Genomic DNA, 27,743 nt, shown 5'->3' with positions numbered 1-27,743 from the left:
TGTTGCTTTGTAGTGCCCAGAATTCACTGAGTTCCTGTAATACAGTCAAACGATCATTTATGTCAAATCCCTTTTCATCTGCCACTGTGCTGCCACAATCAAGGTCGGGTACCCACATTCTCATCCCAAACAGGACCTCATAAGGAGTACGGCCTCCCAGGAAGCTTCTTGGCACATTATTAAGTGACCTCTGGAACCCATATAGGTGATTGACCCAACTGCCACCCGATTCTTATACAATTGCTGTTACGGACTGCTTTAAGTCACGTTTTTTCTTCTCCACAATCAAATTTGCCTCGGGATGATGCAGAGATGAGTACCGCAATGCAACACCCAAACTTCCCATGACTTCCTTGTAAGTACGAGAACTAAACACGATGCCACAGTCAGAATATAATGTGCCATTTACGCATGTCCCCATAAAGACTTGCAAATCCTTTATAACAGTTCTGGCATCTGAGGCCAAACCCACAGGAATCTAGAGCATGAATCCACTGTCACCACGATATACTTGTAAGCCCCATCAGATTGCAAGGGGCCGAAGTGGTCCAAATAGACACAAGCAAGAGATCTGTCTGATATCAGTAATGGTGTTTGAGGTGGAGTGCTATGGTATAACCCTTCATCTGCCGATAGATGTCACACTTACAAATGCTTTTGTCTGTTTTGTTAGACCTGGCCATCAATAGCGATGTTTCATTAGTGGAACTGTCTCAGTAATCCCTGCATGTGCTGAACCCAAAACCCTTGTGCGCAGTTAGAATTAAAAATATTCTGTGATCCATATTTGGTATGACTCTATCCCCCACTCCTTGAATTTGAGCATAGGAAATATTCTGCGCATCTAACTTGTAGGAATACTTGAGTGGAAAGCCTTTTGGCAAGGCTATGCTGTTTTTGCATGAAGCAATGATAGCAACCATTATCTGTCCATCTATCCTCGCTTTTGAATGAATGATTGCAGCTGTGGCAGCAGTTCGTACTGTTGCCTTGGCGGCTTCATCAGCCAATGAATTCCCTTCAAATTGCAAGCCAACACATTGATGACTCAGTGTACGGATCCAGTGAGCCCGCGGCAAGCCTATTCTCGGGTCTGTCACTTGTTCCCACAGCAAATTGTGCTTTATTGTGCAACCTTTGCAGTCTTTAAAACCCTTCTGACCCCAGTAGTGAAGATATTCATTAGACGAGATGACACAATAAAATGAATTGCACACAAGTGTGGGGAATTCTTGATTTGTATTTTTTAAGGCCAGTATTAGGGCTTTTAGTTCTGCCAACTGATCCGTGCAATATCCTAGAGACTGCGTTTGTGTATTGCTAGGATGGAATTTGCCATCCGGCATAAGACCCTTAACAATCGCACATGCTGAGCTGTATTGCTGTTTACTTCCTACGGCAGGCTGGGCAGATCCGTCAGTGTAAATAATGTGTTCATACTGATCTAGAGGTATTATTTCATTCGGGAGAGGATATTCTTGTTTGTATTGCAGAAATTATTGTGTTTTTAACATAGAATCACATTTTTAGTCTACATCTATTGCAGTGAGGGGATTAGCCCATTGTAACAATTGTGGGTGCAGTGCTTTTGCATTTGGAATGCTAGCTTTTGTAACAGCCTCTAAGGTTGGTACTGGATTTACCAACATTATTTTTTTACCCTGAGTCAGTGCTCTTTCTCTCATAACAGCAGTTTGTACTGCGATTAAAATCTTTTTGGAACCATCTCTTCATTTGTGTAAAAATGAGATTTGTACGCAGTTGGTTCGGTTTCGCCTTCATTGAAGGTGAGGGAAGTGTACCCGGATCAACCCACGTTTACACGGATCACCAAATTCGTTGAGTTTACACGTGTGTGTAAGTGTTTGGAAGCTATCGTGTCAGCTTGTAAGGAACTTAGGATTTCTGTGTGTTCCTGTTTCCAGTGTTTAACTGAGTAATCAGGTCTAATTAAGTCATAGAAAGGTTTTACTCTTTCTGCGTATTCCAAAATGTATGTTCTGCCAGAATTTAGAAATCCTAAAATGGATTGTAAGTTTTCAGAGTCTTTGGAGGTTGGAGCAGCACACACTTTTCTTAAAAAATAGCTGCCAGGCTTTTCCCTTCACTTGAAAACTCATATCCCAAAAATAGGACATTGAGGCGGCAATTTTTCTTTTTTTAAAGTTAAATATATAGCCCTCAGAGGCGAACCCCAAAATGATGTTGTTTATCCTGGTCAAGTGATTCAATAATTCATTATCCAACAGGTAAATATCATATAGATATGACAATGGCTCTTCATCAAAATTTTGTTACCCTTGCTGAAAACAACCCAGGGCTATTCTTATACCCTTAGGGCAGTCAACAGAATTGACGCTGAGAGCCTATGTCTAAGAATACTATCAAATATCCACTCCCAGGTGCTATATTGTAGCAGAAGAATCCATTTGAGAAATCTAGTGTTATTAAATTGTTTATTTCAGCTGACAGCCATAAAAAGCTACAAGCATAAAACACAAAATTCAATATCAATAAGAACATCATGCAGGCTTAATATTCACAGTGAAAAGCAGTAATAAGTTCTAATTAATAATTGTTAATTAAATACAGTTCTTTTCACTGCTGTATGTAATATATGAGTTTCCTAAAACAAACTGAATTATCCTATTAATCAAGTATTCAACCTAAAAGAAAAAAAATAATATGTAAATAAAAAACTTCATAGTCAAAATATACCAATAGCATGGTCCTCGATATATATATTGAAAAGTATAAAAGGAAGGGAGAATATAAGACACTGAGTGGGCCTTCTGGGACTTTTTCAGCAGGTTGCCTATCATAGATGGAAATTATCAAAAGACTTCCTTCTCTGGTTACAGGCACAAAGCTGGTAGCGCAATACTGCCAAGGCTAATAATTCCTTGGTATTGCTCGTAAGAAGCCTTACTGCTTCCCTACAGTGTCTCACTCCAATGGATTTGATTGCCGCTATCAACCATTTCTTATGCGCATTTCTGCATTGGGGACAGAAAAACATAAAGTTCTCTACCAATTTCAAATAATGAGGCAATTTGGGCATACATTACACTTAAATTGCACATATACGGCCTGATTCATCAAAGACCCGTTTTGCGAGTCTCTAATAGCGATTCATAAGGAATCGCTATTAGAGACTCGCAAAACGGGATTCATGTAGGAATCTTAAAATAAAATGCGATTCCTACACATTCTTTATTGGCGATTAGCAAATTGCTAATCGCAAATAAGGAAAAACTCCCCATTCATTCCTACGGGCCAAAAAGCCCATAGGAATAAATGGGGAGTATTCCTTATTTGCGATTAGCAATTTGCTAATCGCAAATGAGATAGCGATTTGAAGGGTGCCAGTGGTGTCCAATGGACACCCTGTAGCACCCCTTAAATGCACATTTGAACAGGTGTTGCGCACACATATGTCCAAAGGACATGTGTGTGTGTAACATGCAAAAGAAAAAAATGCACTAAAGTGCTTTTAACTCTTTTTTCGCAATTTACCACCAAGTCAGACTTGGTGGTAAATTGCGACCAAATATAGCGATTTCGCAATTTCTATTTGGTTGATGAATAGCATTTAAGAAATCTCAAATAGAGATTCCTTAAATGTTATTCCTCGCAAAATAGCGAAATCGCTATTACCGATTTTTGCATTTGGGATGATGAATCCCAAATGCAAAAATCGCACTCGCAAAGGGCCAGATTCTAAGAATCTGGCCCTTTGCGAGTGCAAATCAGCTTGATGAATCAGGCTGATAACTATTTGGAATGGTAGGGGTGTATTCCCAGGACCGATTTCTTGCTTACTGTGCATCACTTTTAATGATCAACTCCCGGGTGGTCCATAAGTTAACCATTCCTATTCTATATTATATATCTTTTACAGCCTTCAACCAGGGGGTACACTGGTCCATGTCAAGAGGCAAAATATCTTTTACAGAGCCCCTGTAAGTTACTAATTGTTTGGTGGACCAAAGTCTAATCCAGTATAACAACGTTTTAACTAGAGTTGTTAAGTGTATTGGGTTACGGGCTAAGTCAAGTCTCAGTGGGGTGATAGGGGAGCTTGGGGGAGTGTTAAAAGACCCCTTATGAAATTATTTTCAATCTTTGTCAGAGTCTCTGCTGTGGCATAGCCCCAAATCTCAGCTCCGTATTTCGCTGATGCTACAGCTAAGGCTCTATATACAGTAATGACCGGTGACAGAGTACCTCCCGAGGCAGCTCTATATTTTCTACCTATAGCTGAGATTTTCATGTGGAAGATGGCTTTACTTTTTTCTAGCAGAGGGCCCCAAGTCTGGCTGTCACTTACCCTGACTCCAAGATATTCGAAGTATGAAACTTTCTCAAGAGGGACCCCCTCTATGGTCACATTTCCTCTATACTTTCTGTGAGGGTTATTGGTCATAACTTTGGACTTGGTGGAATTTAATTCTACGCCTCTTTCCTCACAGAAGGAGACAAAAGCCTTTAGTTCTGCTTGCAACTCCAAAGGCGTTCCTGAGATTAGCATGGTGTCATCCGCAAAAATCAGAATAGAAGGAGACGCACCTGCTATTTTGGGGGCATCATGTTTACAATCCATTAATTTACTTTCTGCTCCATTAAGGCAAAAAAGGGTGGGGGCAAGGATGCACCCTTGTCTTACCCTTTGCTTGATCTTGAGCCTATCGGTAAAGTTCCCTGCATTGTTCCACCTGACCTTTGCATACCATACATGTTTGCATGTAGGACTTTCAATAGCCTTAACTGATATGGGGGATACCATACCCATCCAAAAAGTCCTTGGGACCATGTCAAAGGCTGCTCTGAGGTCGATGAAAGCTACGTACAGATGGTCATGCTTCAAGGAGACAAATTTTCAGGTTGTCTCCCTGAAGCGGAGGACCTGATCCAGTGTGCTTATCTTAGATCTAAAACCTGCTTGCACCTCTTCTAGGATATTATTCTGGTCTATCCAATCATTAAGTTTAAACAGCACCTGACTGAAGAAACTTTTATTTTTATTACCTAGCAGGCTGATGGGTCTATTGTTGGAGGGATTTGTTTGTTCTCCCTTTTTTTGTAAATAGGTATGATAATTGCTCCGTGCCATATAGGGGGTATAGAGTGACCTTTTAGGATTCTGTTAGATACAGCATTCAATTAAGGAATCCAGAAGTCTGGTTGGGACTAAAAGAAGTCACCAGGTAAACATCCATTCCTGTGGCCTTTTCTTTTTTCAATTGTTTTACTGCTAGATGGGTGTCAGCTAAGGTAAAACAGAGATGAACTTCTGTCACGGCAAATTCACTGCTCTCTGCATGGGTTACGTTTCCCGCATAGGCACTATTAACCCCTGAGGTAGGACTTGCTAGGTTGTTTTGTTTACGATGGCCATTGTACAGACCACTAAAGTGTAACACCCATGTTTCAGGTTTTATTGCTAATTCTAGATGGTTGGCATTAGAAACATTAACAGATAGCAATTTTCAAAAAGTCTTGTTGTCTCTGTTTTCTAGGGATTCACCCATTAGCAACCACTGGTCCTCTTCCCACTCCCTTTTAGCTCCATGTAGGTTGGTTTAATACCTATATCTGGCCTCTATGATTTCATATCTTAGGTCCTTTTTAATAGCCCTTAACAGGAGGGATTTTTCCAGTCTTCATGATTTTGTATACCAGGTGGTGCTTTTCCTTTGGTTGCCACCTCCTTTCTGCTTCGTCACAAAGCATGGTCTTACTATATCCATACGTTTGTAAAGGACAGAGACAAAATTGATACTGCCTATATTTGTGAGGTCTACATGAGAGAATTTGTACATGAAGAGATTATATAGACGTGTCATTCTCTTAATGTCCATCACCAGGGCTGCCCATTGATATTCCTAAGGTTATTTAGTGGAACTATTGGGGACATGGTCACTATGGGTTCAAATTTTACATTGGTGATTGGAATCATAGAGAAAGTTGCACTTAGCGCCTGATGAACACTATCCAGTCTGGGAACAACCTTCATGTCATGTAAATGTAGCCATAGCTCGCTGTCCACTAATATGTAGTCTATTCGTGAAATGCTCAAACCTATTTTAAAGGTAGAGCATGGGGGGCAATCAGATTTTGTGTTCCCATGTGCAACTCTCAGACCATGGTCTAGTATTAGGTCTATAATTTGGGCACCCACTTTGATTGATTTTATTCTTTTCTTATAACCAAAGAGGGTGTCAAGGGAGTTCTTGTAACTATTGCATTGTTCGTTTCCGATGGGATTTGGGTGTTGATAACACCCGCTTCAATCATTAGGGCTTTCCGATTAAACTGCCCTATCAGATCATCTAACGTGTCTACTGTAGAAGATTGGGTGTTTGGAGGAACGGATCTGATGTAAATAGTCACCAAGGCTTTGTATCACGGCCTGTTTGGGTTGAAATTTTAATTTCAATAGCAAGTAAGTCCCTAGAGTTAGTTAGAACTGATCTTACCATGGGAACCAAGTCTAAACATAATCAAATTAGCAACTCACCTGAGGGGCATCCAGCGGGGCAGGTGATTGCATTTTCACTGAAGGTCAGGAAACCTGGTCGAGATGTTGAGTTAATTGCCCACTTTTCTAGAAGAGGTAATGTATGATGCTAGTCAACAAACATACTTCACTCAGGGTCTTGAAGTTTGGACTTAGTTCCTGCTACCTTCCATGATAGCATATTTAGACTATCTGTCTTTTTCATTTTTGGGATCCTCAAGATACAGCCTATGGTTTCTCCTTGCGGTGTCATATGATCTTCTCTACTTTTGATTATATCAGTGTTCCAATCCCTTATCATGAGATTTACATTGGGAGATATAATAGGTGGAATCCATGCAACTATAGGTGGATGCTGTCCAACTAGATCTACTGGGCAATCCAAACTACTGTTTCTGAGTCAATCAATATCTGAAGTATTCATGAGACAACAAATTTCCCTGGGGTTAGGTTGCCCATTATTTGGGGATGGATTTCAGTTCTTCCGGATGGCAGGTCTGGGGTAATAGCAGGGGCTTACATTTTTGCCTTATGTGGGTGTCATTGAATGGTCTAAAGCGTAGTTCTAATGCAATTAAGTCTTCTGCTAAGACATTTTCATTAAATAGCACTCCAATATAATCCCACTGTTGATTATCACCTGAAAACCATTTCACATAAACTATATGTCCTCACTTATTATAGATCTACAACCCCTTTTATTTTGTATCCAATGTATCACCCTGTTTAACAATGCCTCATAGGTCTCCTGATATGGGCCTTGGGGGTGTTAATCATAAAGAGATCAAAAGGTTTACCATATCTGTTATCAGAAAATACCTTATTTAATCATTTTTCTTTAATTTTTTAACTGAGTCTAGAACTCCAATCCACCTTTCTAGATTTTGCATGCAACTGATCTTGCCAGGGGGCGTGATTTAGCTTAGGGAAAGTAAGAGCCAGCAGCCTTTCTTCAGTATTCTGCCCCTTGGGATACATATAATTACATTGTCCCACATATGATTTATGAGTGTTGTGCTTGTCAGATGAGGTCTGGAGCTCCTGTCAACCATTCTGGTATTTACATGCATCTGATATTGCAGAGGAAAATAGTCAGGTTTTGAGAAAGTATTAACCAACATCCTTTCCTTCATGGTATAACCAAAGGGATAAAAGTTCACTAGATTATATTGCTATCTATTTTATTTATGGGTCTCACTCTTTGTCATATAAGGTGCAACATGCCCGGTATCAATGACTTCAGTTTGTTTCAGTGACCCTTTGACCAGATCATTGTCTAGCTTATCGGATAATGATCTGGCCATCCTTTCTATACTCTACCTTAGGGAGTTAATTTAATTCCTTAGCGTGGATAGTTGGTTATCTATGCTCAAAGTGTGTTTGATCACACATGCCCTCATGATATCTTCCCCCAGACAAATGTGAGAAGTTATGTTCTGAGATCCCGAGATATTGTAGCACTAAATATTGATTTGAACATTCCACATTAGCAGCTATGTGCTCCTCCTTCCTGTTTGCCTGTGCTGCTGAGTGCTTAGGAGAGAGAATTGTAACTAGCAGGGGCCATGGGTGCTCGCGCATATAGCTGGAGTAATAACTGGAGTGATCTCTGGCAGTTGATCGAAATAAGACTCAATACTTTCTGGGGGTTGAATGTTTTTCCCCTTCCTGTTTATCACCTTCCCTTGCTGGTTCAGCCCTTTTGCCTTTAATTTAAGGGCTAACAGATCTTCCACTTCCTCGATGAGCTCCATAAATTTCATCTGGGACAGTTTTCTGCGGCATGTTTATGGAATTTTCCTTGCACTACCTGCTCCCTGCTTTTTATCTTTTGCCTTCCTGTTACCCATTGCTTGTTCTCATTAGGACAGAGCAGAGTCCAGTAACCATTTTAACAAGGTTGATAGACCGTTTTTGAAACCTGCTAAGCCAAATTTGAACGTGCACTACTTACATTTCAGACCAGAGGGGATGGCCCTGCCTTGCCTCTTCCTGACGCTGCAGATGCAGGAAAGGAACCCTCTTGGCATAGGCGCAGCCAGTACATGTTGTGCACCTCAGGAGATGCAGCGCACTTTAGTGCAGGTGACAGGCTCCTCCTCCTAGGCAAAGCGCAGATTCCTGTGACTAGGAGTCCCTCACCAGTGACTGCAGCAGCCGGGACATACAACCGGCAAAACCATCGTCCCGATGTCTAGTGTTGTTTTGCATTTTTTCTGCACACTGTTATTAATCAATGCAGCACTGTGTGCATTTTGTACTACAAATGTTTTTGTGCATGTGTTTAAATGACTGTAGTCTAAAATTAGACGATATGAATTATCAGGTTTCATCACGGGAAACAAAGTATCATTCATGGAGGAGCTGCAAGTTTCTATTACACCTTGATATTTAAGATGAACTAAGATCTCCCTGACTTGTTTTTTCACGTCATATTTAATGGGTATTGTTGCTGTGGAGATGGAATAGTTTTGACTGGGATTACAGGGTGAGGGGACTCAGCATCCCCCCGGCGTGATTGCGGAATAATGCAGGAGCAAGTGCCACCGCCCACTCCTGCATGTGTGAGTGCTTCCGAGATTCTGGAACGAGGACAGAGAAGGCAGGTAAAATTAATGTTTCTCCTTTTGGGCTATCCATAACAAATGAGGAGGCCAATCTTTTTCTGCTAAAAGATTGTTGTATCCCAAAGACAGGTTCTCCCAAAAGAAACCTTTACTTTCCTGGGTATGTCCCCCTCCATGTGGAGTGTTATTCCTTATAACTGGTTTTGGACACTTACCCTAGTATCAGGTGTTTCCACCGTGAAATGTTTGTTCAACACAGCTGTCACCAGAAATTCCTTCAGGTTCTGATGAGCTATTGTTACTTCTGCTGCGATGTCTAGCATCATCAGAGCCCATTCCCCATTCAGAAGCTGAGTCCTCAGTAGCCTGGGCATTTCTTATTTTAAGTCCTGCTACTTTCTTCTTCTTAAATTTAGGTTTTGAATTATGTTTATCTTCTTTTTTTATAATAAAATCTGAGATGTGGGAGGCGTGGCTAAGATGGGGGTGAGGTAGGACGTATATCCCTACCCCTCCGGCGCACCGCTTCTTAGCCTTGTTTTATCGCCCATTCTGGAGCTCATCTGTGCTTCCCGGCACATGTACCAGCTTGGCCAGACATCCCGGCACCTGTGACCAGCCTACTTTTTCACCTGCCTGTAGATTTGCCTGCTCACTGCAGCCTCTCTTGCTCTGGCCTCGCTGCAGCCAGGCGGGCTCGTGGCGGACTTGCGAGAACCTCACAGACATCCTGACGCCGGAGGCCAGCCTTCTCTTTCACCCGCCAGTAGATTTGCCTGCTCTCTGTGTCCTCTCCGGCCCTGGCTTTGCTGGGGCCCGGCGGGCTTGTGACGGACTTGCGAGCCCCTCATGGACATCCTGAAGCCGGTGGCCGGCCTTCCTTTTTGCCTTTCTGATGATTCTCCTTCTCTCTGTTGCCTCTCCAGCCCAGGCACTGCTGCGGCCCGGCCGGCTCGTGATGGACTTGCAAACACCTCAGAGCTCCGGCGCGGTTCCCATCCAGAACTGCCTACCGAAGGAAACGACGATATGCCTCTCTGGTTGGCTCTTTCTTGTGAAGTGCGACGGAGCCCTGGCTTGGTTGGCGGGCCCGTCCATGAAGAATGGTGTGGCAATCCTCTTTGGTGCATGCTCGCAATGCAAAGTAGTTTCCACAGTGAAAGAAATATAGGGCAGGTTAGTGCCTGTTAGGATACAATGAGGGACACACAATTGACAATAGGGTCCTTATATGCACTGAATGAACGACAGGAGTCCTTTTTGCGACTAGCTCTGTCCAAGGTTCTTGCCTCTCCTGATCCAGAGCTTTTGGTTGGGGGGACTTAAATGTTGTCATGGACCTAGAGCTGGACAGATCTGGGCAGAGGTCTAATCAGACAGGGGCACTATCGCAGGTTGGGAAACAATTGTCTGACTGTGGGTTGTGTTATGTGTGGCCTATACAGCACCCTAAGGAGTGTGACTATACCTACTTTTCAGTGGCACACAAAACATATGCTCGTCTAGATCACTTTTTAGCCTCCTCCTCTCTCCTCCCTAATTTGCACGCTGTGGATATCACCCCCCGCTCCCTCTCAGACCATGCCCTCATTTCAGTCCTGCTCCCAGCATGATGCTCGCGCTCAACCCCACCGGGCTGGTGACTCCGCAAATCCCTTCTTCAATCTGAGGAAGTCACCAAGCGGATCCGGGATACAATAGTACACTACCTCTCTGAGAAGGACCAGGAGGGCACACCCCTTGCAGCAATGTGGGAGGCTTTGAAGCTGGTGGTGCGGGGTGAATTTATCATGGTTGAGGCGTTATTTGCGCGACTATGCAAAGAGAAGCGCGTGGAATTGGAAAAGGAGGTGGGAGAACTGGAGGCATTTCACAAGCGGACCAGGGTGCCGAGAGTTTGGAGCGAGTTGGAAACGCGGTGACGCATGCTGAAGCACCTGGATCTCGATAGGGCTGAGCATTCTCTTCTGAGACTGTGGCACAGATTCTACCTCAGTGGGGATAAGTGTGGGAGGATGCTAGCACAAAGGCTACGAGTGCAAGACCAGATGTCTGCAATCCATTCCATACAGGACCAGAAAGGGGTGAAACACACCACAGATTCCCATATTGTCGATCCCTTTCGTCAGTTTCATCAGCGCCTTTATGTGAAGGGAGATGCCCACTTGCATGACCCAAGGGATTACTTGAATTCCTGCAATAATGCTTCCTTACTCAAATCTTCGGTTGATAATTTTGACTCAACCATTCGCATAAAAGATGTCATATCGGCAATAGCGCGGCTAAAGGTAGCTTAATTAAGTGTTGGGACAGGTCCAAGTCAGACCTCCGCTGGCGGGGGTGTGGATTTACTGGTACCCTGTTGCATTTGCTCTGGCACTGTCCGAAACAGGTGTGCTATTGGACAGCCATCATTGATGACGTTGATGCAGCATTTCAGATTACATTGCCACGTGCTCCTGAATATACACTGCTTGGGCTTCCCCATCCTAAGTTTTTCCCACTGAAATTATTGAGGGCTAACCAGATCGCCATGGCATTGCTTGCAGCGCAACAAGTGCTCCTAGCGCATTGGGGGTCCTTGACAGTTCCAGAACCACGAGATTGGGTCCATCGACTCTTGCAACTTATAGCAATGGAGCGCCTATCGCTTAGTGTAGATGGAAAAGGCAAAGAATTTGCGAAAATGTGGGCCCCTTTCTTTCAGGTTCTTACCAAAGATATGAGAGAAGTAACGTGCCCTAAAGATCTGAAGATCGTCCAGATCATACAATTAGAACCACCTGGTGCATCCACTGATTGAAGTGTGACTGATTAGGTGGGCTCAAAATGATGCGGAGGGAAGGTGGAGGGTGGGTTGGGGGAGGCAGAGTTATTTCTTTGTTTTATTGTTTTCTTATAAAAGTTGTATCTTCGCTGGGTGCATTAATGTTTACCTAAGGCTTGAACTCATCGCAAGGTCATCCTCCGGGATGTAGACCTGAACGCTGTGTATTCCTAATCATTAGTTCGAGTAATTTTAATTACTCAAACCTATTACATCTGAACCAAAGTCTCTTGAACCAGCTGGATTTCCTACAATGCATGTTGTTTACTTGAGCATGAAGAAGCTTCCCCCGGCACGCGCTTGGCCTCGCACACCACCATCAAAGGCTTCTGCTCCCCCTCACTCACAACCCATCCCCATATGCTCCTTTCTTCCCTCCCACTCACTGGCTCCCCCGACCCCGCCCCCCGACCAGGCTCTTGTTTAGATTTTTCTTTGCTTCATTCAAATCACCCAGTTCCCCAAGGAATCCGTTGATAAAGCAGGTAGATATTTATTAAAAATAACGAGAAATTTTAACAACCCTGTCAAGGCTGCCCTGACTTAGAAATAATTGTTTCATTCGCCCAGCTCCCCTGCTTTGCTTAAACCCTTTCTTTCTCCTGCTGCATTCAGGGCCTCTCCTCACGCCCTCTTTTCCCAGCTTGCCACTCTGTCCCCACCCTGCTGTGCACACCCTTTCTCACAAGAACAAGAGGAATTTTACAACTGTGCGCAGTCGACAAAGACTTTGTTGAATGCCTAGCTTCTGCTGGTTCTAACCGCCAATCTTTTAAACAGAACTTTATCTGGGAGAATATGTTTACAAACTGGATCCGACATCTGACAGATGGAGTTTGTCCGAGTAAATTACGCCATTGTCTTGCCACTGGGCACAAGTCTGGGCCTGCTTCAGTAAAGTATTTCAGGTCACAGGGTTAATGAGCTTTAAACAAAACTGTCTGTATGTGGTGAGGTTACGAGTTTAAATATGTTTAGTCAGTATTTATTATCCTCGATTACAGAGGACCCTGGCACTATCATACCTGTACCACCACGGCATACACAGGGTGTCTGGCGGAAGCTTGGGGTGAGAAACCAAGCAAAGGGCAGCTGCAGTCACTGTCTGATTAACCAAGCCAAAGATCAAAGTGTAAATGCAGAAAGGGCGTCCATAAATGAGACCGCCTTCCTACTCGTCCTGACCCAATTTGTTTTTGTTTTAAAAAATTGCCCGTGATTTTGTATTGCCTGGCTTGTAGTTGCAAGCCTCCCTTTGTAATTGTTGGACTACAAGTCCCATAATGCAATTTGGTGTTTGGTGAAAGTCAGGCCTTGTTGGTGTTCTTACACATATTATGGGACACTTATCATCTTTGCATCTCATCAGTCCCACCCAACACTTTCCTTCTCCCACAAACTCTCTTTCTCTTCCTTTCTGTTTTCCTCTACCTTTCTCTCTTCCTCCTTCTTCCCCTCCCCAATAATTGACTCTTTCTCGCTCACTGGATTTTCTCCTATAGCTCTTCAATCTCTTGTTTTCTCTCTGTCTGTCTAATTCCTGTAACCTCATTCTCTGGCTCAAGCTTTTTAGGTCGAGCTTGCTCGACTTTTAGTAAAAGGGGATCTTAAAAGTGCAACCCAGCGCGGCCATCTGCCTTTCCTTTGTCATGGGTAATTAAGCGCCTCTCCCCGGGCACCCTTTCAGGTCCAGGCGAGCAGGCCAATGCCGCCATGCTGTTGCAATAACAGGCTCACATTTCACCCGGCCCTGTACCACTACAGAGACACAACTTAACTTTTCCAGAGTCACCATCATTTAAAATAAGACTTATTAAATATGCTGTTTGTGCATTTGTTTTTTTTCTGCTTGTGTAACTGGAATTTAGCAAATGATATTCACTCCTGGGCAAAGCACAAGCTGCGTCAGTTTATATAATAATAAAATATATAATTAATAGGCAATGAGGCAAAACTTTTTTTCAATGCACCATTGGAAATATTCTATTATGTATCCCGTTGTTGACCCTTGCCTGATGACATTTTACCAGCCTTTTATCTTTAATTTAAAGTGAGAACAGTCAGTATCTACAGCTTGTGCGCAGATCATGATACCTCATTGCATTTCCACTATAAACGGCTAAGGCCACCCTCCTCTCTGTGGGCTCGTGAACTTTTCCTCCCACTGAAAGCACTAATGCTTAGGACTGCCAAAGAGACTCTTTTCTTCAGACCCTGCGCTTTGACAGGACCGGTGCTTGTGCTATAAAATCTTTGTATGCATAGGTTTCAAAGCTAGCATTTTGTGTTTTTTTCATGTCAGCTGATGCATTTGAAATGATTAGTTGGTGGCGTAGACTGGAGCTACTGTGTTTTCTCTTTCCCATTACACTTTATTTTAAGAGTTTGCAACAGGCTCTTGTGACTTGGGGCCCAGCACAGTTAATTAAGGAAGTGCAATGAATAAGTCATCTTAGATAAAGGACCTCCTTAAGTCTCTCTACACCCCTCTCTCTACACCTCTCTCTCTCTACACCCCCCTCTCTCTACACCCCCTCTCTCTACACCCCCTCTCTCTACAACCCCTCTCTCCACCCCCCTCTCTAAACCCCCTACCCTCTCTTCACACACCCTCTCTCTACACCCCCCTCTCTCGACACCTCTCTCTCTCTACACCCCCCTCTCTCTACACCCCCCTCTCTCGACAACCCCTCTCTCTACACTCCCCTCTCTCTACACCACCCTATCTCTACACCACCCTCTCTCTACACCCCCGTCTCTCTACACCCCTCTCTCTACACCCCTATAACACTACACCCCCTCTCTACACCACCCTCTCTATACCCCCTCTCTACAACCCCTTCTCTCTACACCCCTCTCTCTCTCTACAACCCTCTCTCTCTACAATCCCCTCTCTCTACACCCCTCTCTCTCTACACCCCTCTCTCTACACCCCCTCTCTCTACACCCCCTCTCTCTACACCCCCTCTCACTACACCCCCACTCTCTCTACACCCCCACTCTCTACACCCCCTCTCTCTACACCCCCTCTCTCTACACCCCCCTCTCTCTACAACCCCTTCTCTACACACCCCCTCTCTACACACCCCTCTCTCTTGACATCCTTCTCTCTCTACACCCCTCTCCCTCTCTACACCCCTCTCTCTACACCCCTCTCTCTCTATGCCCCTCTCTCTCTACATCCCTCTCTCTCTATACCCCTCTCTCTTCACCCCCTCTCTCTACATCCCCCTCTCTCTACACCCCCTCTCTATACACCCCCTCTCTCTACACCCCCCTCTCTCTCTTTACCTGTCTCATTCTATACCCCCCTCTCTCTACACCCCCTCTCTCTATACCCCCTCTCTCTACAACCCCCTCTCTCTACACCTCTCTCTCTCTACACCCCCTCTCTCTACACCCCCTCTCTCTACACCCCCTCTCTCTACACCCCCATTCTCTCTACACCCCCACTCTCTACACCGCCACTCTCTACACCCCCTCTTTCTACACCCCCTTCTCTCTACACCCCCCTCTCTTTACACCCCCCTCTCTCTACACCCCTCTCTCTACAACCCCTTCTCTATACACCTCCTCTCTACACACCCCTCTCTCTCTACATCCTCTCTCTCTATACCCCTCTCTCTCTATACACCCATCTCTCTCTCTAAACCCCTTTCTCTCTACACCCCTCTCTCTCTACACCCCTTTCTCTCTACACCCCTCTCTCTACACCCCTCTCTAGCTATACACCCCTCTCTCTCTAAACCCCTTTCTCTCTACACCCCTCTCTCTCTACACCCCTCTCTCTCTATACCCCTCTCTCTCTACACCCCCTCACTCTACACCCCCCTCTCTCTACACCCCCATTCTCTCTACATCCTAACTCTCTACACCCCTCTCTATCTACACCCCTTTCTCTCTACACCCCTCTCTCTACCTCTCTCTCAATACCTCCATCTATCTATCTTCCTCACTGTATCTATCTATCGCCCTTACTGTATCTATCTGTCACCCTCACTCTGTCTATCTATTGCCCTCACTCTATCTATCGCTCTCACTCTATCTATCGCTCTCACTCTATCTATCTATCTATCTATCTATCTATCTATCTATCTATCTATCTATCTATCTATCTATCTATCTATCTATCTATCTATCTATCTATCTATCTATCTATCTATCTATCTATCTATCTATCTATCTATCTATCTATTAGTCTAATCTACCTATCGCCCTCACTCCTATCTATTGCCATCACTCTATCGATCTATCGCCCCACACTATCTATCACCCCCACTCTATCTATCTATTGCCCTCACTCTATCTATCGCCCTTACTCTATCTATTGCCCTCACTCTATCTATCTATCGCCCTCACTCTACCTATCGCCCTCACTCTATCTATCTATCGCCCTCACTCTATCTATCGCCCTCACTCTATCTATCTATCTATCGCCCTCACTCTATCTATCCCCCTCACTCTATCTATCGCCCTCACTCTATCTATCTATAGGCTTCACTCTATCTATCTATCGCCCTCACTCTATCTATCACCCTCACTCAATCTATCTATTGCCTTACTCTATCTATCAATCGCCCTCACTCTATCTATCTATCACCCTCACTCTATATATCTATCGCCCTCCCTCACTCTATCGTCCTCCCTCACTCTATCGCCCTCCATCTATCGATCGCCCTACCTCTATCTATCGCCCTCCCTCTATCTATTGCCCTCCCTCTATTGCCCTCCCTCTATCTATCGCCCTCCCGCTATCTATCGCATCACCACAGCATCACTCAGAACCACCACAATATCACTATGCGCTACCACAGCATCACTGAACGCCACAGCATCACTCGTCACCACCACAACATCACTCAGCGCTACCACAGCATCAATCTGTGCAACCATTCAACAACAACTGGTTCAAATATGTTCTCTCAATGTTTCAAGCTTTATTACAAATGTCACAAAAAGATGTTTGTATTTCACTTCTGTTCTTGTTTGCTCTGCTGGCACCCCGATGTAAGTAGCTAAGCTGTGTACTTACTTCCATGCTACCACACAATAAAAACGTTTGATTCTAAAATCTGAACTGCAATGCATGTCTCTTGACTGTGTATCCTCTTATTGTCGTTGTTCTCACCTCCTTCATTTTCAGAGTTTTTGGATGAACCCTGAAAGGAATGAGAGCAATGTGTATAAGAATGCTGTCAGGTTTTTTAATCTTATCATGATTTCTAAAGTTATACCTCCTTCCAGAGGCCTCCTGTTGAGGAGACCCACCCCAAGACTGTGATCTATTCTCTCAATTTTTTTATTTTTTATTATCCCATCTCTTCTTTGAAGGATCAGGTGCTTGCTTGGTGTTATCCTTTTCAGGACTATCCATTAATTGTGGTTTTGTTGCTCTAGCTTCCAATTTATCTCTACCTAATAGGGCGTATGTAACTTCAATATTTTTCCAATTCTTGCTCCTGTTGTGCAGGAGTGTATTCCCTGAAGCGTTGTTTGCGAACATAATCATTGATACCTTGAAAAAATTGCCTAATAATTGTATCCCCAAGTTTAGAAGAGGTTCTGTTCCATGCTCATGCTGTATTTGTCTCTAATTGTGCTCTTTTCTGTGCTATCCAGAACGGCATTTGCTCACGTTTAGTGGACCTTCATCCCATAACCGCATTCAGCGTTAGTGGGGGGATCTTAGTTGCAGTCCCTTGTAGTTGACCTGCTGGTGTAATTCTTGTAGGTTGAAGTGTGAGTGTTCTCATAAAGAACAGTGTAAGATTCCTGTAAAGTTTGATTACTTCTTTGTGAAGTGGACATAAATCTCCTATTGGCAATGTGTCAATGTCTGGATGCGGTGTGCAAGCTGCTAGGCCATGTCGCACCATCTCTGCTGAGCGGACTGAGTCTCACTTTTTCTGTGATGTGTGGGAGGGCGCCTTTAAACCACCTTATATGCTCCTGGCAACTAAGCAGAACTTCAATGTCCTTGTACACAAAGTATTCATATGGTTTTTCATCCGGGGTTTCAGAATGAAATGTATTTGTGCGTGCGTCTAAAGGTGGGAGCTTGACTGATGAATAAAATACTTCTGTCCTGAATGAATTGTTTCCCTCAATCATGAATGTTACAGTCACCCCTAATGCTGAGACTCCAAACTCTGCTAGTTTCAAAGTAAGTGAGTATCTGACATGTTCTGAAATGTTTATCGATCCTTCCTGTTCCCCATCCTCCATTGCATTCCCTGGAAATGCAGCATTCTCTTCGACAGACATTGTTGAAAGAGTTTCAAGAAAAATTAGATAAGTTTGTATGCACCGTAGGGAACTATAATCCTTCAAGCTTGTATAAACCTACAGCGAATACATAGGATATGGCTACTCAGCTGCAGCGGATTTTCCCCTTCCCACTCCAGATGTCGCTGAGTAAATGTGAGTAGGTGTCTCTGAGAAAGCACAACTGAACTACTCAGATTTGACTGTTAAATAAGAACCAAAGCAACATTGACGGAATAAGTAAAATCAGATAACGCCCCCCGTTCCAAGTCCAGGACTTCCACGACTTTCTGGAGAGCCAAGCAATTCGACATGGCTGCATCACACCACAGTGGCCTCAAGCCATCGGTGAGGTCAAGCAGTTCATTAGGACCCTCAACAGAGCCCTCAAAATCGGCGTGAACCTGCACCAAGATCCCGAGACATGCCTGTATCAATTCCTGCCGGCATATATTGCCAGACACCACACTCGACAACGGGTTGTGCCCCGGCCACGTTCCTGCTGAAGCGCTCGCCATGGGACCTCATCCCAGATGACCCAGAATGGGTGCCGCCATGCCTAAATATTGAAAATGCACAGCAGAAGTGAAAGGCAACAAATAAAAAGGTGACCGACAACAGAGGCGCCAAAGTTCCGGCCGTGCAAGTAGGTTCCAAGGTGGTCCTCAAGGATCGACACCTGGGCTGGAAGTTGCGCAGGCCCTTCGAACCGGAAGTTTGGATAGTTGTGCGAGTGGATGGCACCATGGTCACGGGGCAGAGAGGCTGTCACACTGTGGTGAGAAATGTGTCCTGGTTCAAAAAAGCCCCAGGGGCCCGAGGGCTGTCCATGAATCTCCGGAGGAAGGCTATGAACTGGTGAGCATCCCTTGGGAGCTCACGACAGGCACCAACTTGCCTCTGGGCAGGAGAGGGTGAGTGCCTGGGGGGGAACTTCCAAAGATCAGTCACTGCCTGGAGCGCCAGCAAAGTCTCAGGACAGCACTGAGGGCGACTAAAGGGGACTGCTGCCACAGAGCCAACGATACCTGCTCCAACCCAATGCAGCCCCCAGCCAAAAACTGAGAGATTTTATTTGCTCATTGAGCTGGGAACCTCCAGGGTTCTGTTAAAGACTGCACCACCTTGATATTCAAATGTGTGATTTACTTTTGTTCTGACGTTCCTTTCCTCTTATTCTTTTCATCCTTTTCCCGTCTAAGAGAAAGGAGGAATGTAGAGTTCCATCCGGGCTCTACACTACATTGTTGATGCTCCACCCCTCGTGACCGTGCTCAGTCCGAGGAGATAAATAAATGGGCCCCAGGTCGCACGTGACCTTCGGCGGACACCTAATTGAGCCTGAACGTGTGTCTGCTTAGCGCGCAGGTGGGGCCAAGCAGCGTAGCCAATCCAACATGTTACAGGTCCACCCTACACGCATCCCGTGCCTCGGGAGGTGCCCAGTGCTTTTCAGGGAAGTGTCAGCTGGCCCTGCCTCTCCTGTCCAGGGTTTGCTGGAGGACATAGGGGCATATTATCAAGAACGGCGATAATGGGCAGGTTAACACCAGAACCTGGGCTGCTATGGGAATTCTCAAGGACATATTATCAAGCCCATTATCGCTGTTTTAGCATCAGTTTCCTGCCGCTAAAACAGTGATAATTTTATCGCTGTTCTTGATAATATGCCCCATAGTCCCTCCCCAGCAAGGCAAAGGAGCATGGTTAAGGAGCGGGCGAATGTGTATTCAAAAACCCTCTTGCAATGGCGTCCAGCGCCGCGGAAGGTGTCTGGCGCATTTTTGTGGGTTGTCAGCTGGCCACGCCTGTGCTGTCTAAGGTGTGCTGGGGGGGTGTAGTCCTATCCCAGCAGGGCAAAAGAGCAAAGTTAAGGTGAAGGCAAATGCAGGCTTACAAACCCGCCTGGTTACACTCATCTGCCATTAGGAAAATACCATTCTGAGAAATACATAAAACAGTGGAAGAACCTATAACATTGACCTTTAAATTATATGGGTTTTGTGATAGAGTAATGATAGAAACAGAACCACTCATAGGGCCATATTATCAAGACGGGCGTTAAAATTATCGCTGCTTTATCTGCAGGAAACTGCCGCTAAAGTGGCGTGAATGGGCTTGATAATATGCTCTATAGAATTCCAATAGAAATCCAGGTTAGCCATCTAACCTGGGCTTCTATGTGAATTCTCTAGGGCATATAATCAAGCCTCTTATCGCCACTTTAGCTGCAGTTTCCTGCCGATAAAGCAGCGATAATTTTAACGCCGCACTTGATAATATGCCCCATAGTTATTACGTCACTAAGATTTCTGTAAATATTGTGGGGCAGATTTATGTTAACTGGCGCATCCCCAGGGATGCGCCAGTTAACGTGCGCCACAGTGCGCCACAGCTCCGCCACCCATGATGCGCCGCATTATAAATGCGGCGCACCATGGTGCAAAAACGGCACAGATGCGTGACGCATCTGTGCCGGAAATGTGGCGCATTGCTGGAGTTGCGTCGCAAGCGCGACGCAGCTCCTGCAAGGCTCGGGGGTACACCATCTGCACAATGCTGCGTCAAGACCTACGCCTGCTTCAAGCAGGCGCAGGGTTTTGACGCAGCATTGCCCTGAAAGTGACTGAGTGAAATCTCATAGATTTCACTCAGCCACTTTCAGGAGGCGTTCCTGCGCAGGAACGCCCCCCCCTGCGCATGAACGCCTCCTTATGGCGCAGTGCTTTACAACTTAACGCATCTCCTAGATGCGTCACGTTGTAAATAGGGCGCATTGTTTGCGCCGCAGTTGCGTCAAATAAAGTGACGCAATTGCGGCGCAAAGAGGCGCAACGGCCTCATAAATCTGCCCCTATATATTTATATATATTTGGACACTCCTTGCCCTCAGTATATCGGATTTTCTCTCTAAAGAAATCATTATTTTTTGTTAATATTTCAGTAAATATTTCTTTTTGTACTTTTGGATACTTGCTCCTCTACTCTTCAACACCCTCTGTATTGCGATTCTGCATATCAGTACCTCATTACATTTTTTAATGCAAATATATTACTTAGAATTAGCGCCTGTGCAGAGCATTCTTTCAGCCGTCGGTTTTGTCTATTCTGTTTGAAACTGCACATAAATTAATACAAATATAACAGAAAAGTTAACCCATCCAGGTGGATTTATGTGTAAAAAACAGACCTTTTTAGACTTTGAATGCTTTTGACATACGTTTGGTAAAAATGGCAGCAAAAGTGAATGTGGAACGTTTCAGAAAGTCGACAAGTATAAATTATGAATTTGGCTTCCTGCCCTTTGCAGACCATATAAAAATCTTGCCCACATGTAACAAAGTAAAAATAATGAATTTCTAAATTCTATGCATAGGAGTCTTTTCATGAACTGTTGAACCACTTGCTCTGATTGCCTGGTAGAAAACCTGTGAAAATATGGCACTTTATAGACAATTTCACAGACTGTCCAAAAAAGCTGCCATTTCTCTTCTCCTCCTTGCATAAGAACTTGTTTAAAGCAAAGATCCGCCTAAATATTTGATAACCTGCCTCTGCTGAGTGTTTCGAATACCAGGAAAATGTCAGTTTCCAATGCCTTGTTTGAGGAAGTTGAAAGAACAAAAAAGTACTCTTAGGTGTTGCTTTCATGATTTCATAGATAATAATTAATGGGCTGTAGGTACACATTACAATAATAAAGAAAACCATTATGCATAACATAAGAAATAGATCACTGCTGGGGAAACCAGCAGTAACCTAGTGATGTGATGGGGCGTGGAAACAGGCATTAAGTAGTCAGGGTAGGTGAAGGCATTCCATGAAATGTGAAGTCCACCAAGAGGCAAGTAAGTGTGCTGTGCCACTATTTGGCAGATAGTGTGTCTTGCTGCTATTTGGAAGATACACCGCAGGGCATATCATCAAGCAGGCCCGGACTGGCCGTTGCGGGCCCCGGGCAATTCCCCGGTGCGCCGCAAGGGTGGGGGCCGTTTTTGTTACCGGGCCGTTTTTGAAGCATAGCTGCGAAATCGGCCCTGTAACAAAATCGTCCGAAAACCGGCCGTGGCAAAGAGCTCGGTCGCACCCCCAAGCCCCTGAGGGGGCGGGCCGAGCACTTTGCCAGGGCCGGTTTTGGTTCCCAGTCCGGCCCTGTTTACAAGCCCTTATCACCACCGGACGTTTACGATGTTACTGTGGGGATAGGGGCTTCGCCTTATTTACAAGGCAGTGTTAAGCCACATAACGTGGCTTAACGCTGTTAACCTCTCACTCCCCCACTTCCCTTGTAAATATGCCCCTGAGTGTCTAGCTAGTGTAGTACTGATGGAGCAAGGACTCGTAGAAAAGAGACTTGCTCTGAAGCAATCCGCTTCTTTAACTAACTAACAAGTTGTTAAAAATCTAATCACACGTGATGGTACCTCGGCACTAAGAGCATGTATCAATCATGGGAGCAAGTGCTACCATGAAGAAAATTGTCTATAACATGGCCTTTGTTATGGAATCATGCATTAACCACAGTTGTAACACCTTATTTTTGAAAAGGAACTTTCAAGAGAACATCCAAAACAACTGAGTAGTTTATACAATTTAATGTTGAAAAAAGAAGAGTTTAAGGTTTTCTGATCTTTAGGTTTTTCTGTTCAGTAAAACGTGATCCATTCCACAGGGTTTGTTGTGATACAGTCTGTACAGTTTTTACAATGCACTTGCTCCCATGATTGATACATGCTCTGAGTGCAGATGTACCATCACGTGTGATTAGCTTTTGGTGTCTCAATCTCTTTGGGATTTTTGACATCTCTTTGACATCTGTGGTAGTGGTATGTCATTGTTACCTCGATTAGCATCACCTAATCTAAAATAGAAACTAGTGTTTAACAACAGAACTGATTTATTTGGGAAATCACAATCCCACACAAAGAATTGGTAGTGTGACTGTCTACACCTTCACTACTGTCTTGTCTTGTTTTGTAAAAGTTGTTAAAAATGTTTTGTGTAAAACCAATGCGCACCTCATGGATATGTGGGTTAGTGAAGCTTGCTTATGTGTTTACTAATGAGAATAACATGAACGAAGGACTAATCCTGATCTAAACTGGAAAATCTTTACTGCGCATGCGTCAACTGCATTTACGCAGTATGACGAGCTATCGCTTGGAGGAAATTCTTGCGCATGAGCAGAAGACACTAAAATGCAGGTCTAGCGAGACGCATATGCCCAGGTATTTAAATCCGTCAGAGACAATGGGTATGGGGCAGTTATGGGGTAGCGGAGGAGGACTCCCATGCAGAACATAGAGAAGGGATTTTTTCCAGTTCACGCGGAATCGGGAATATCTGCCGAAGGCGGCAAGGATATCAAATACGGCAATGAGGGATCTCTTGGGGGATGTAAGGTAGAGAAGAATGTCATCCGCATACAATTGGGATGCGGTCTTCCCAGTCCGCCGACCATCGCATCTGGGTTTATGGGCCAAGGCGAACAGCAGCGGGGAGAGGGGGCACCCCTAACGGGTACCCCTGCTAAGTTCGAATGTGTCAGATTTCCTGTTATTAACAACGATTTGAGCCATAGGACTGCTATATAGCAGGCACACCCACTGACAGAAGACCGGACCGACTCCCATTTTCCCAAGTACTGCAAAGAGATAAGGCCAATCAATTGTGTTGAATGCCATAGTGGCATCTAAAGAGGCTATGACCGCATCTTTCCGTATAGTAGCAGTCCTGCCCAACACCCCATGCAGTCTGCCCAAATTCAGGGCTGTGTTCCTTCACGGCATAAAGCCTGATTGGTCGGGATGCACTAAATCCCCAATTAATTTAATCAGTCTATTAGCGAGAATCTTAGCTAATATCTTGGGTTCTGCGTTAAGGAGGGATATAGGGCGGTAGGAAGAGCAGTCTCTTTTTGGTTTTCCGTCCTTGTGGATCACAACTATAGTGGCAATTCTCTGATTGGGGGGCAATGCTCCTTTTTCAAGTCTATCTTCATACATGAGTTTCAGATAGGGGTCAATTTATCGGGTCGGAGCTTGTAGAGCTCGATTAAGATTCCATTTGGGCCGAGAGCCTTGCCTGGTTGGAGTGCCCGGATTGCAAGTGCAATTTCATCTATTGTAAGGGCGCTATCTATGAAAGTCCGGTCGGTTTCAGAGGGGGTTGGGAGTGAGATATCTCTGATGAAGGCTGAGGAGTCTGACTTTGTGTAGGCCCTCACCAAGTTGTAGATTAAGCAAAAGTGAGTGGCGCAGTGATTGGCTATCAATTGAGGGACTGTGATGAGGGAACCTTCAGCGTCTCTGAGTTCATGGACGAGCCTGCTAGCATGGTCTTTCATCTCCAGCCAGGCAATTAGATTCCCGGCCTTGTCTCCCTCGTCGTAAATACGTCCCAGTCTGTCTTGCCCCATTAGTTTTGCCCGGTCTGTGGCTAGAGCCCGATACTCGTCTTGATACAAACAAAGTAAGTGAAGGGCTTCTGGGGTGGCGTCTGGTCTTATTTCTTCTTCAAGGCTGTAAATCTTGTGCTCTGCCTCTGAGATGACTTTAAGCCTGTCTTTTTTGGATCTGGCAATCTCTATTGAATGTGAATTTACCAGGAAGGTCATACTTAGTCCTCCCGTTGCATGCACTCAAGGAGTGTGACAACATGAGTGAGTGGAGCTGCAAGGCCCGAGGGGACCATACTTTAATTGGGGTGATCTGCGGGTCAGGAATTGACCAGTATAGGTCTTCTTCTGAAGGGAAGCCTTGTGGGGATTATCAGTTAGTGGCTCGAATTGGCAATTAAAACCGCCTCCTATAATCATCAAAGTTGCTGGGTCCAGGATTGGAATGTACCGTCCAAGATGGTTTAAGGTGGCGGATTCTAGTCTATTCGTCACAGGTCTTGAATAGACATTGATTAGGGCGATTTTCATTTTAGCAGGGAATGACAGCAGAACACATTGAATATCGCTGGAGGGAGTTATCAAGTGCTCTGCTTTGCACCAAAGCTGGTGCCTACCCTGATCGTAAGTCCACCAAACGGGCGCCCCCTTGGTAGCCAAGATGTTAAATGGTGCAAAGCCTATCCTTTGGTATTCTTCGCAGACCCAGGTCTCTTTGAATAGGCAAATATCCTGATTTTCCACAAAAGACCCCCAGTCTGGACACACTAATTTGCTTTCGAGTCCTGATAGATTCCATGATAGAATTCGTAGTTCATTGCTCTCCGGTACCACCCCTACTGCTGCCTCCAGGTAGATGGTTTAGGGAGAAGGGTGAACAACCTGTTTGAACCTAGCTAATCTTTCAGGAACTACACTAGGTTCTCCCACGTCAATGCGACCCAACTGTGTGTCAGGGGGGATGGGGGCAGCCTCCTCACTCAGTTGGATGCCCTCTATTTGTGTGCTATGCTAGTGGTTTGAGACCACACCACTGGCTCCGCTCGAACCCCTCCTGCCACACTCTTCCTCAGTCTTTTGGACAGGACAATGGTTATCACAAATATCGCCAGTGAAAAAACCCACCCCCAGTCAGTCAACCTCCTCCAGATTTTCATATCTATTGCTCACTGCATTGTTATGCAGAGGGCACCTACTAAGGTGGCCCCACCTACCTTCCATAAGGGGACCAGGGCCCACAGGGTGGATTTGCGGAAATGCACTGCCTCTAGGGTTGGAGTGTTGTTGGGGGTAGATACAATCCAGCGAGCTAAGGCTTATTCCTGTGGGTGCATGGTGACCTGAATTAGCTGTATTTAGCCATCTGCTGGCAGTGTTGGGGTTATTAAAATTAATAACAGCACACTCCCCCACTTCAGTTTTTCGGTCATTGCCCAACCAACCTACTCTGTGGATCATAATTATCTCCCCCGCTCTGGCATACTCTAAATACTTATACCATGCAAGCCAGAATAAACATTTATTCCTATAGTCAAGCTGGGATTCCTTAGCATTATGGGCAATCGGGGGATACCTGTCATTATGGCAACATAAGGGGCACAAGCTGGGGAAGATTTATGCTAGGGAGGGGGGACACATTGCTCTCACTATTGGAATCCTGAGCTGATGGCAAATTTTGTTTACTAGTTGCCTCCCAGGTTGGAGGCTTAGCCTTATCACCTCCACTCACTTCGAGTGTGCTCCACCTGTGAAAAAGCTCTCGCCTGTCTGTTCTAGTTCTAGTACTTATTTCCCTTTGTATACCACTGGTTGAGGGGTCCTCAGTTGTGTGCACCCCCCATGTGTATGGATTGAACCTCGGGAAATCTCATGACCAACGATGTCAAACCCTCCACTTGCTTTCCTGGTCACAAGGTCATGTCGTACTATGGCTCCAGTGATCGCCCATGCTTTCTCCAAACTTTCTAGACGGCTGACTAAAGGAGCTATTTCTTCTTTAATATTAGCTCTCAATTTAATTAAAAGATCAGCCATCAAATTGACTACCCACAATGGTTGTTCTACAGTTGTGTTGTTTGATTGAGATTTGCCCTTTGAGGGCTCCGGCTCATCACCACATCATTTACCATCGGACTCCTGAGGCGGAAAGCCGGGAGCGCTAGGAAACTTCTTTTAAAACTTATTGTGATACTGTGCTTTTTAAAAACTATCTACTTACTTGCACTCTTGGCTTCTTAAACAGCGGACTCACGCTGCAACGACACCCCTTCATTTTGCTCGCCAATTCCCGAGGGCGAGGCGCGTCACGAGACACGCCCCCCTCTGCTGGCCACGCCCCCTCCAACGCCCTGACCCTCCACTATATATCATGTGTCTCGGTAGGAAGCGCAGCGGACGAGCGCAGCGGGCGCGACGATTGCGCGCCGAAGGCGCGCCTAAGGCAAGCCCGTCTGCGCCCATCCGCGACCAGACAGGGCCAGGGGCCACAAATCCTGGCTCCCACACTATCCAGAACAAGATATATAACTCGGCGGTCTTACATAGCATAGATAGTGGAGCTGCTGCCCAGTGCCCCCATATCTATGCTCCTACAGAGCTTCCCGCCCGATGTCCGGGCTGCAAACATTCCTTCCGCAACATCTCCACGTCACCTTTGGCACAAACATATCGCATGTTTGCGCTAAACTGCCGCTCACTACCTAAACATAGCACTCAGATTGCCATGCTGCTCGAGGAACAAAAGCCAGACGCAGTTTTCCTGACAGAGACGTGGCTCACTGCTGAATCTGAGCCAGATGTGGTTTTAGCCTTACCCACAGGTTACCACATCGTCAGATTGGACAGACCGGAAGGGAGAGGCGGAGGTCTGGCGATCATACTGAAGATCCAGTACCAATGCCGTACCTCAACAGAAACTATCCCTGAGTGCGAGAGTATAGCATTCTGTATAGAGTTTAATGCAAATAGCTCTTTCTCCGGCACCTTGATTTACCGCCCCCCAGAGCCTGCAAAAGTGTTTCACAGGTCTCTTCCTGAGATTATAGCGGAGAGAATTTTGGCTTCTGCCAACCACACGGTTCTAGGGGACCTTAATTTTCATTTTAACTCCCCCTCAGACCACATGGCGAAAGAGCTAATAGACAACCTCGGAGCTCTTCAACTGACCCA

This window comes from Lissotriton vulgaris, chromosome 8, assembly GCF_964263255.1.
Source record: "Lissotriton vulgaris chromosome 8, aLisVul1.2, whole genome shotgun sequence".
Classification (NCBI taxonomy): domain Eukaryota; kingdom Metazoa; phylum Chordata; class Amphibia; order Caudata; family Salamandridae; genus Lissotriton; species Lissotriton vulgaris.
The sequence above is the reverse complement of the archived record's forward strand: the minus strand, read 5'-3'. Positions refer to the sequence as shown.